This window comes from Nuphar pumila, chromosome 3 (assembly GCF_984573655.1).
Source record: "Nuphar pumila chromosome 3, dmNupPumi1.hap1.1, whole genome shotgun sequence".
In the NCBI taxonomy this organism is placed as follows: domain Eukaryota; kingdom Viridiplantae; phylum Streptophyta; class Magnoliopsida; order Nymphaeales; family Nymphaeaceae; genus Nuphar; species Nuphar pumila.
In genome coordinates, this window is record NC_143251.1 from 93,444,170 (window position 1) to 93,455,135 (window position 10,966).

Sequence of the window (10,966 nt, forward strand, 5' to 3'; positions counted from 1 at the left end):
GAAAATGGAGTATATGAGGGCATTACTCTGGTCAAAAATACCCAGGATCCGAAGAAAAAGGCACATTTCACTTACTCAGCCAATACCTCAGGCAACAGTCATGGCAGTGGCAGCAAGAACGGTAACAACAGTGGCATAAAGTCTGATCAGAACAAATGAAGGAAAGAAAAATTCTTCAAGAACAATGACAAGCCTCTTTCGAACGGTTCCCAACAAAAAGGGGATCTTCAGGAAAAACCCAAGCACATCAATTTGAGTAGGGATCGCAAATTTACTCCTTTGGATCAGCCTTTAGAGAAAGTCTTGGAATACCTATTGTACCAAAGAATGGTTAAGCTTCCCAAAATTGCAGATCCTCCAGTGATCATGGGAAGGTTCAAAGACCAATTTTGCAAATTCCACAAGACAACGGGGCATGATACAGAGTATTGCTTCATCCTCAAGCATTTGATACAAGACTGCATAGATAAGAATATCCTCATAGAAGACGAAGAGGAAGGAAATATGAAAATCCTGTCAGCTCCATTCCCAAATCATTCAGCGGCAACCATCTCAGAGTGCTCCTTTTTACCACAAAACCATATATGCCCATGCTCCAGTGAGGACATAAGTCTCCAGCATCAGGTCATGGTTTTGCATCGGGACCAGACTACACCCAAAAAAATGAACATCATCTCAATCCTGAGTCAAATGAACTCATCAGCTGAGAACAAAAGAGTCCCTAGTTTCCTTAAGAAGTTTATTAAAAAACAAATCCCTACAGAAGAAGCAGAAACCTCCAAAGCAGCTGAAGAACAAGCCAATCTACTCCAGAAGCCAGTCACAACACTCTCCAATATTTCAATCTTGGAACTGACTCATGATTCCCCAAAACATCAAGAGATGCTAGATGATCTATTGAGAAAGATCAAGGTGAAGCCAGGCACCACCCCGGAGGATATGGCAAAGATTGTAAATCAGGCGATGACCAATGCGCCTATCACCTTTTCTGATGAGGATTTGCCAAAACCTCATTCTTTTCATAACAATGCGTTGTATATTGTGGTAAGAACCAGGGGCATGACTGTCCCACATGTGCCGTTGATGGAGGCAACAACCTCAATATCTGCCCAGAGATGACAACAAAAGCCTTGGGATTGAAAGAAGAAGAATATGTCTCTGATCCGATCCGATCTACGACTTCGATAACCATGGGCATACTACAAAGGAAAAAATCTTTTTAAAAATCTTCATCAACTACTCAGTTCATACGGTCCTATTCCATGTTGTGAATGTGCTACCAACCTACAATCTTCTATTGGGACGAACATGGATCCATAATGCCAATGTTGTTCCATCGACCCTCCACCAATGCATAAAATGGTCTAAGGGAGGGATAATCACCACCATTCTGAGAGAAGATCCCGAAGAGAGGTTGCCACAGCCTATGATCCCCCGTCCGACATTTACAGCAGACATTCCGAGCATCCGAGAAAGTGATGAAATCAACCTCAGTGAAAGTTTAGAGATGTTGAAACTAAAGGATGTTCAGGTAGATGAAAATGTTGCAGCCATGGTCTAATGGCGAGAACCTCATTTCTTTAAATTAGGAGGATATATCAATTGTGCTTTTTTCAAATATCATCCCTTGTACCCTCAGTTTTAAGGCCAAAAGGGGATTTGATCTTCTGATAAAACACGGGTACCAGCCATTGCGAGGCATGGGAAAGAATAAAGACGACATAGTAGAGTCGATCATTCCTGCTCGACATTCAGCCAGTTCAGGGTTGGGGTTCACCAGCAAAGCCTCCAGTGAGGAAACTGTATTTGACAAATGAACTAAATGAGAAGGATAATGACTTAGTTTTCATGCTTTCTATTCTTGCTTTTCAGTCAATCTTGTAGGGACAACACAGTCCCAATCTTTGGTGTCCTTTGTCAGACTTGTAAATATTTGGCCGTTGTTCATGACTTTATTAAAATCAATGAAAGCTTGATCTTTTCATATTTGAGTGTTTTTCATTCTTGCTTATATTTTGTTTATGCCATTACTCTTTACTTTTGTACAAAAGTTTGTTTTCGGCTTGTATTTTCCCTTAAAAAAAAACCTTTTTGGCATTTTTAGGACCGTCAAAACATGGCTCCTGAATCGATAAAAATGTTTATTATCAATCCTAAATTCTCCTAAAATAATTCAAACCCGGCAAAAAATTATAAGATAAAGGCAAGAGCAGGGGTCAACAAGGCAACAAAACAGACCGAAGAGCTAGCAAAGTTTGATTCAACTATTCAAGAATTGCCAGAATTTGCTCATATCCAAACACTACAACAGAGCAGTAGATTAGCGACGACCACCTTCCGTCGCTAATCCGTCGCTAACCATGTTAGCGACGGATTAGCGACAACGCGGCGACAGTATGCTTACGTCGCGAATATTTCGACGCTAACTGGCGACGGAATAATTCCGTCGCCAAGTCCGTCGCTAATTGCGACGGAATAACGAGCGCTATATTCCGTCGCCAATCCGCCGGTACTAAACGGCGACCACGGCGTGGCGACGGATTTAATTCCGTCGCTAAGCCGTCGCTAGATTAATATGAATAGCGACGGAATCATCCGTCGCAAAAACGAAAAAAAATAAAAAAAAATTTATTTAAAAATTAATTACGGAGAACTGTACAATTTATATTTCCTGTACAATTTATATTTCCTGTAAATAAAAAACAAACCACACAAAAAAATTCATATAACAAGTATCTATAATAATTAATCGTTCCACCTTAAAACTAAGAAGTTTAATTATTTACAATTCAACAATTACAATTAGGAAAAATAAAAAAAATAGAACTTCTTCAACACAGTCCTCTAATCATCGCCAAGATTTTGTGCGTCTTCTTGTTCATTGTCTTTATCTGTCCCTTCAGCTCCACTACCCTGATTATCGCTAGCAGCCTACACAAGAAAAGAACAGTCAGTATTGATAAACAAAATATAATGAAATAAATTACACACTATATGTGATTCTATCATGTGCTCATGTGTGATCTAAGGCAATAAAAAAACTCTATATGTGATTCTATCATGCTCATATGTGTGCTAAGGCAGTCAAAAAATTGAATATGTGATTATAGCATGTTCATATGTGTTCTAAGGCATATAAAAAAACTCTATATGTGATTCTACCATGCTCAGATGTGCTTTAAGGCAGGCAAAAAACTATATATGTGATTCGATCATGCTCGTATGTGTGCTAAGGCAGTAAAAAAATTGAATATGTGAATATAGCATGCTCATATGTGCTCTAAGGCAGGCAAAGCCAAAAATTTTATATGTGATTCTATCATAAATGATATATAACATGTTCATATGTGTTCTAAGGCAGTTAAAAAACTCTATATGTTATTATAGCATGTTCATATGTGTGCTAAGGCAGTCAAAAAACAGAATATGTGATTATAATATGCTCATATGTGTTCTTAGGCAGTAAAAAAACTGAATATGTGATTATAGCATGCTTATGTGTTCTAATGCAATCAAAAAAACTTTATATGTGATTCTATCATGCTCATATGTGCTCTAAGACAGACAAAAAGTTAAATATATATATATGTGATTCTATCATGCTCATATGTGTGCTAAGGCAGTAAAAAAATTGAATATGTGATTATAGCATGTTCATATGTGTTCTAAGGCATCTAGAAAAACTCTATATGTGATTCTACCATGCTCAGATGTGCTTTAAGATAGTCAAAAAAACTATATATGTGATTATACCTGAGAGGGACCTGGAATCGAATATCCCCTATCCTGAACAGCGGCCTTGATCTCATTTCGGAGAAAGGGGGCGACGGTGTATTGGAAGTAGTTATTCAGTGATTCATTAATGATCTCGCGTACATCATCACCGGAAAGAATAGTCGGCTGCTTGGAGCTTATGTCGGCGCAAGAAGTTGGTGAGCCGTAACTGGAAGAACCAATAACTGGTGAAGTGTTCATATTACTCCCAAACCCGAACACGCGACCTTTTTTGGGTTCACCTGCTGCAGTCACCCATGCTGTAGGATCAAATGATGGATGCTGAGTAGCGTCTTCACCATATCGCTCTACCATTTGTTGCTCATATGCCTCCTACAAAATAATGTTTAAAGTATTCATTAATAATTAATGATAACATTATGATGACTTGCATATATATTGCAATGATTATTAATAGAATTAATACATACCGTTGTCGTTCTCGCCTTCTCTGATACGAAGACTCCCGTGGTCTTCCGTTTATGTGTTTCTACAAACACATCCTTATATGGTACACTGCCTCCTTTTTCTGCTTCCTGCGAAGTTAAATGACAAAAGATTTAGTACACAAATTTGCAACTATACTTATAAAATTAATATTATATATTTATGAGTTACCATTTTCTTTAGGTGGCTCCCAAATGTCTTAGATCCACCTGTGTGTAGATGGGCTTCGGGCATCTTCGATCGATTTTGTGAAGCCTTCGCAGAGCGATTTTTAAATGCATCTCCCGCCCACATATCGCACATTTCATCCCAGTAATCTCTCCTGATAGTAATAGGATCATGGCCCTTCCACAGTAATGGATCATCTACTACGCCAGATGCTTTTTTTGCTGCAGTCTTCATAGTGTGCAGCATGTCTGCAAATCGATTGGCAGCCACCTTCTGCCACACCTTCCTTGCATCATTTTCTTCCACCGTAGTTGCAAAGCGATTCGAAGCCTACAAATATTTTCAGAAAGTTAGTAGACATTGCTTAAATAAATTAAATATGAAACACATTAACTATGAGGAACAACTGTATACCATGAATGAGGACCACAATCTGTCTAATACCTCCTTTGGGTACTCTTTCCATTGAGCAACTGGTCCTGGTAGATGTTGAAGAAGTGAATTCCTAATCTCCCGTACTACTTCTTGTGGCTCAAACCTCGTGCTGCACATGAATTGTTACACAGTAAATATCAATATAAAATATTTAAAAGATATGCAATAATTGAAAACAAAATACTTACGGTCGATTATCGATATACACTATTCGAATGAGTCTTCTTGTGCCAGCCTGTGAAGACCCTGTTTCCTGTGTTGGCTGTTGACTTGTGCGATCAACTGGTGTAGGTGGGTCGTGTACAGGCGCAACATCATCTGTAAAAAAATACACACCAAGTTCTCAGAATGTGCATTTGAACTAATCAAGCATCTAATTAGTTATATGATATACCTATCACAGGAGCCCGTGAAGATGAAGGTTGAGCCTGGCTACTACTGGATGAACGACCACTATAACCTCCACGAACCATATTCTAACAAATAACATATGTCATACAATACATTCAAATAATTCACATCAAGTATTACAATGCATTCAAGTCATTCACATCAAGCATTGCAATGCATTCAAATAATTCAAATCATTGACATCAAGTATTGCACTAATTCAAATCATTCGTTAATTGCATAAATTATAATACATTCAGATAAATTACAATGCATTCGAATCATTCGTATCAAGTATTACAATACATTGAAATAAAATTTTTAATCATTCACACCAAGTATTGCAATACAACTCACATCAAGTATTACAATGCATTTAAATAGAGGTTTGTAGTATAAGATTTTTTTCACTAGCTTGAGAATTCTTCCTCGTCACTAGTTTGACTTTCTTCTTCTTCTTCTTCTTCTTCTTCTTCTTCTTCTTCTTCTTCTTCTTCATTGTTTGCCCATCCACTTGGTACATCATTTGGATCACATTCCTCTATGAATGTTTCATCAGCCAATGGAGATATGACATGCATATCATGCGCAACATCGTGACCATAAGCGAAGTCACAGACATCATCTGATTGATAGTAATCACTGTCTTCAGCTAACTCATCTTCTTGTAACTGATCATACTCGGGGTATAGTTTGGATTTCACCTTGCAAACTGCCCACCATTCATTTCTATCTGACTTTTTTATACTCGGATATGAAGTATAATAAACTTGTTGAGCTTGCGAGGCTAATATGAATGGTTCATATGTTCCAAACCTGGATTTATGATTCACCTCCACAATGCCTGAAACTTTGTCGAGTCTTGTTGCAGTTGGATCAAACCAATGACACTTGAATACCGTAACCCTGTTATTCATGCCTAAGTAAGTCAACTCCATTATTTCCTCTATAACACCGTAGTAATCATGTTCATTTTCACCGTAGCTGCTACCCTTGACACACACGCCATTATTTATCGTTGATTTGTTTATACCGTAGTCTTTTGTATGGAATCGATAACCATTTACGATATACCCGTTGTAGCATTGCACAACTTTGGTCGGACCATTTTCTAAATCACATATTCCTTGATCTTTAACATCACCATGGCGAACCTACGCACAGACATAAACAATTATTGTGATCACGATCAATTAAGTAACTTAGTGTTGTTTATAAGTACAAAATTTATGTTAGCTTCTTTACCAACTGTTTCAACCACTCCACAAACTTAGTTTCACGTTCTTTTTGTACTTCTGCATTAGTGAGATGTGAAACTTTGCTTTGCAACTCCAGATCAAATCGTCTGCAAACCACAAATACTTATATTACCGAGCCATGTATCCACATATAGAACATAAAAGGATTTATAATTGAGTTGCATATACATATACTTACTCGATGTATGGGTCGATCGCTGAACAATTAAAAAGAATATAGATGTGTGCTGCATCTTGCTCTCGATCTGTCAATAGCCTTGATCGGCAACTACCAAATGCATGCCCAAGTCGTTGAAATATCGACAGCTTGTCAGCTACAGTTACTTGTTCTCCATCATCGTTACGGGGCGGGCATGTGTAACGTGTTGAAATATGAGGTTCGAAGTACATAGATGAGAAATTTGAAATCTCTTCTAAAGTGTACGCCTCACAAATAGAGCCTTCTACTCTTGCTTTATTACGAACCTTTTTTTTTAGGTCGAGCATGCATCTGACAAGAATATACATTTCAAATTTTAAATATCTGTCATTAAAGAGACAAATATAAAAAAACATATACCTTTCAAATGGGTACATCCATCGATATTGCACAGGGCCACCAACCCTTAGTTCATATGGCAAATGTATGATCAAATGTTCCATAACATCGAAAAATGCTGGCGTAAACATCTTTTCTAACAGACAAACAGTGGTGATGACAGAGTCCTCGAGATTCTTTACATCTGATACAATGACCTCCGATGCGCACAATGTTCTGAAAAATCCGCTCAACTCAGACAATACCCCCCATATAGGTTTGTCTAACATATCATGGAATGCTAGGGGTATCAATCGTTGCATAAAGATATGACAATCATGGCTCTTCAACCCATATAACTGTCCATCGTCAATCTTCACAGCCCGAGCAATATTAGAGACATATCCATCTGGAAATCTCAGTTGTCTCAACCATTGACATACATGTTTTATTTGATCAGGTCCGAGAACGTACTTCGCCTTTGGTTTCAGTACTTTGCCATTATACTCTTTGAGTTCCAATTCTGGTCTTTTACATATTAATTTTAAATCCATACGGGCCTTCGGATTATCCTTCGTTTTTCCTTTAATATTCATTACTGTATTGAACACATTATCAAACACATTTTTCTCTACATGCATCACATCCAAATTATGTCGTATCAATAGGGTCGGCCAATACGGTAGTTCCCAAAAAATAGATTTTTTCGTCCAATTGTGTTCCTTCCCAAATCCACGGAAGGGTGTAGGACTGCGGGCATCTGTTAATACATCTGGAAAGTATCGCAATCTTCTTAAAATCTCTATGCCAGACAATCTTGAGGATGGACCTTCCATTTCAGTTGTGCCTGCTGTAAATGCATTCTTTTGACGTCGGAATGGATGATCGCTGGGTAGAAATCGACGATGGCAATCAAACCAGCAAGGCTTCCTTCCATGCCTCAATCTAAAAGCTTTGGAATCCTCCATGCAGTACGGACAAGCCAACCTCCCATGTGTGCTCCAACCAGATAACATACCATATGCAGGGAAGTCACTGATTGTCCATAGAACAGCGGCCTTCATGTTGAAATTTTGTTTTTTGTGGGCATCATACGTGGTAACACCGTCATCCCACAGTACTTTTAATTCATCAATCAATGGCCTTAGATATACATCAAGATTTTGGCCAGGTGAGGTCGGACCAGGGATCAACAGAGACAAGAAAAGATTTGGACGTTTCATACACAAGCTTGGTGGAAGGTTGTATGGAGTTACAAATACTGGCCAGCATGAGTATGGAGTTGATCTACCCCCAAATGGATTAAATCCATCTGTACATAGACCGAGTCTAACATTTCGCACTTCCATTGCGAAGTTCTGATGAGTACGATCAAAGTGCTTCCAAGCTTCAGCGTCAACAGGATGCGTGATCTTGTTTTCATCGTGTCGAACTTTATTTGCATGCCATCTCATGTGTTTAGCTGTCTTTGAAGACATATACAATCGCTGCAATCTAGGAGTGATAGGAAAGTAGCGGAGCGACTTGTATGAAACTTCCTTTGATCTCGTGCTACCATTGCCTCTTGTCTTTGGCTTGAACCGAGGATGCCCACATGATGGGCATGATATGTCGTTTTCCTGCTCCTTGAAATACAACATGCAGTGATTTGGACAAGCATCAATCTTTTTGTAACCCATACCTAGAGCGTTGACCATAACTTTCGCACGATAGAAATTTTGTGGCAATTTCTCATCTTTAGGCAACATACTCTTCACAATCATGCACAAACGGTCAAAACATGATTGACTCAAATTATACTCGGACTTCAAATTCATTAGTTGAAGAACTGCAGACAAGATAGTGTGACTCTCACAACCGTTCCAAAGTGGCTCATCAGCATCTTTAAGTAAATCATAAAATCTACTAGCTGCATCGTTTGGTGATTCTTCATCTACGACAGTTCTTACATCACTAGAACTCATAGCAGAACCCAGTTCTGTTCCTGCAGCATCAAATATCAAATTCGTATATGGATTATCGTGCACCACATTCACCCGTGCATCAAAATCGTTTCTAAATTCTTCTCCATGAAACGCCCAGTTCTGATAATCACTCACAAAACCCTTCCTGTATAGGTGATGTCTAACGCCATGAGGTTCTACAAATCGATTATTCTTACAAATCTTGCAGGGACACCTAATCCGACCTGTGGGATCTACCGTACTGACACTCGCCGTTGCAAATTCAATAAAACTATCGACACCATCCATATATTCATGCGATAACTCATTGTCCACTATCCTACGGTACATCCATTCACGGTTTGCAGTCATTCTGTCGTATGATGTTACGAATAGTATCCTAACGAATTAAGAAAAAAACAATCAGAATGCGACGATGAAGAAAATATCAAATTTATCATGCAATATACTATGTCAAACAATAACAAGAATTTTGATGCATGCATTTGATAACTTAATATTTTCATGTGCAAACTATTAATGACATGATAGAATCATTTGAAGCATGCTTTTATTATAAAATTTCACATGGAAGTCAAAATCAAATTGAAAGTAACTACATGCAAGCATGGATACAATTACATCAAACATTGCAATACATCATAATCATTCATATCAAATAAATGGCAAACATGTACCTGCAGCAAACACACTTCAATATCTCACTAACTACTACCATGCTTAGCATGGACTCCGTACTCCAAAAATAAGAACACTTCCATATTTCTACATTAAAATCATGCTCAGCATGATCTCCGAACTCCAACAAAGCAGTCCTAGATATCAACAACTAAGTGAGTGTGTGAACAATAAAGTGCTGCATTCAATAAATTAAATAACATGTGATACGTTTGCATCACTTACTCACCACGGGTATTTACCCGATTTGCATTGTTTTTGTCATTTACTTACCACAGGTGGCCGAGCACGAGTTGGTTCCGTTGAAAAATCTGCACAAAAACAAAACAAATTAAGTAACAAACTAACTAATCATGAAACAAGATGAAACACTAACTAAAAAAATTAAAACAAATTAAAACAACTCTAACTAATTGAAAGAAGAGAAAAGAAAAATAGTATATATGTTAAGCCAAATCTAACTAGAAGATGCTAATTTAACAAACCAGCTATAACATGTTGAACCAGTCGACTAACATAAAGTCATAGACAATTTCTAATCTGAACTACTTAGCAAAAAAATAGTAAATCAATCAATTAGTTTACTAGAAAAGATGTGAACTCCGTTTAACCACCACTATCATAAAGAATTCAAATAGCCCTAATCTAACTAACTGATTGTGAGAACATTAAATACCAATCTATCTAAGAAAAATATAATTATAAAAGACCAATAGATTGAAATACTCTAACTAACCAGATTTCAAGAAAACAAATTGAAGTAAAACTAACTACCAGTAGACATTAACAAACTAACAAATTGAACAACATGGACAACTTGTATATATACATTACAAAAAAAATTTCAACTTAAAATCCATATGGACAACATATATGCAAACTACACTTAAAACCATATGGACATCTTATATACACATATTACAATTTTTTTTTCAAGCTAATCACATGGACAACATAGGGATCACATAATAACTTTTTTTTTTTTTAAAAAGAGATCACATGGGCAGCATAGGTATCCATAACAAAAATTCTTTTCAAAACAGATCACATAGGCAACGTAGGTATCTCATAACAAATTTTTGTTAAACCCAGCCGAGTGGAAGAGAAAGAGATAGACTAAGAAGGTTGGAGGCCTTGTGCTCAGCCAAGCTCCCTTCCATAGCCCCTTTTCGCGTTTTTCTCTCAAGGTACGAGTATTTTCTTATGTGAAACGTTTGAGAAATCGGGTAGAGGTAGGATTTCCATGCATGTTTTGATGGAAATCCATGGCGAATCAGTGGATCTACGAATCCACTATGTTATATTGATATTTTTCCTTGTTTTTCATTTTTTTT

General features: G+C 37.5%; 1 long non-coding RNA gene across 1 annotated transcript; it reads right to left on the reverse strand.

Annotated features, from left to right (window-relative positions):
- Positions 1-2,672: 2,672 nt before the first annotated feature.
- LOC149843141 (uncharacterized) lies at positions 2,673-10,150 on the reverse strand. Its single transcript, XR_016431115.1, has 2 exons — positions 9,906-10,150; positions 2,673-2,931 (listed from the first exon to the last, which is right to left on the reverse strand). It is a non-coding gene; the product is annotated as an uncharacterized LOC149843141 (long non-coding RNA).
- Between the last annotated feature and the right edge of the window lie 816 nt (positions 10,151-10,966).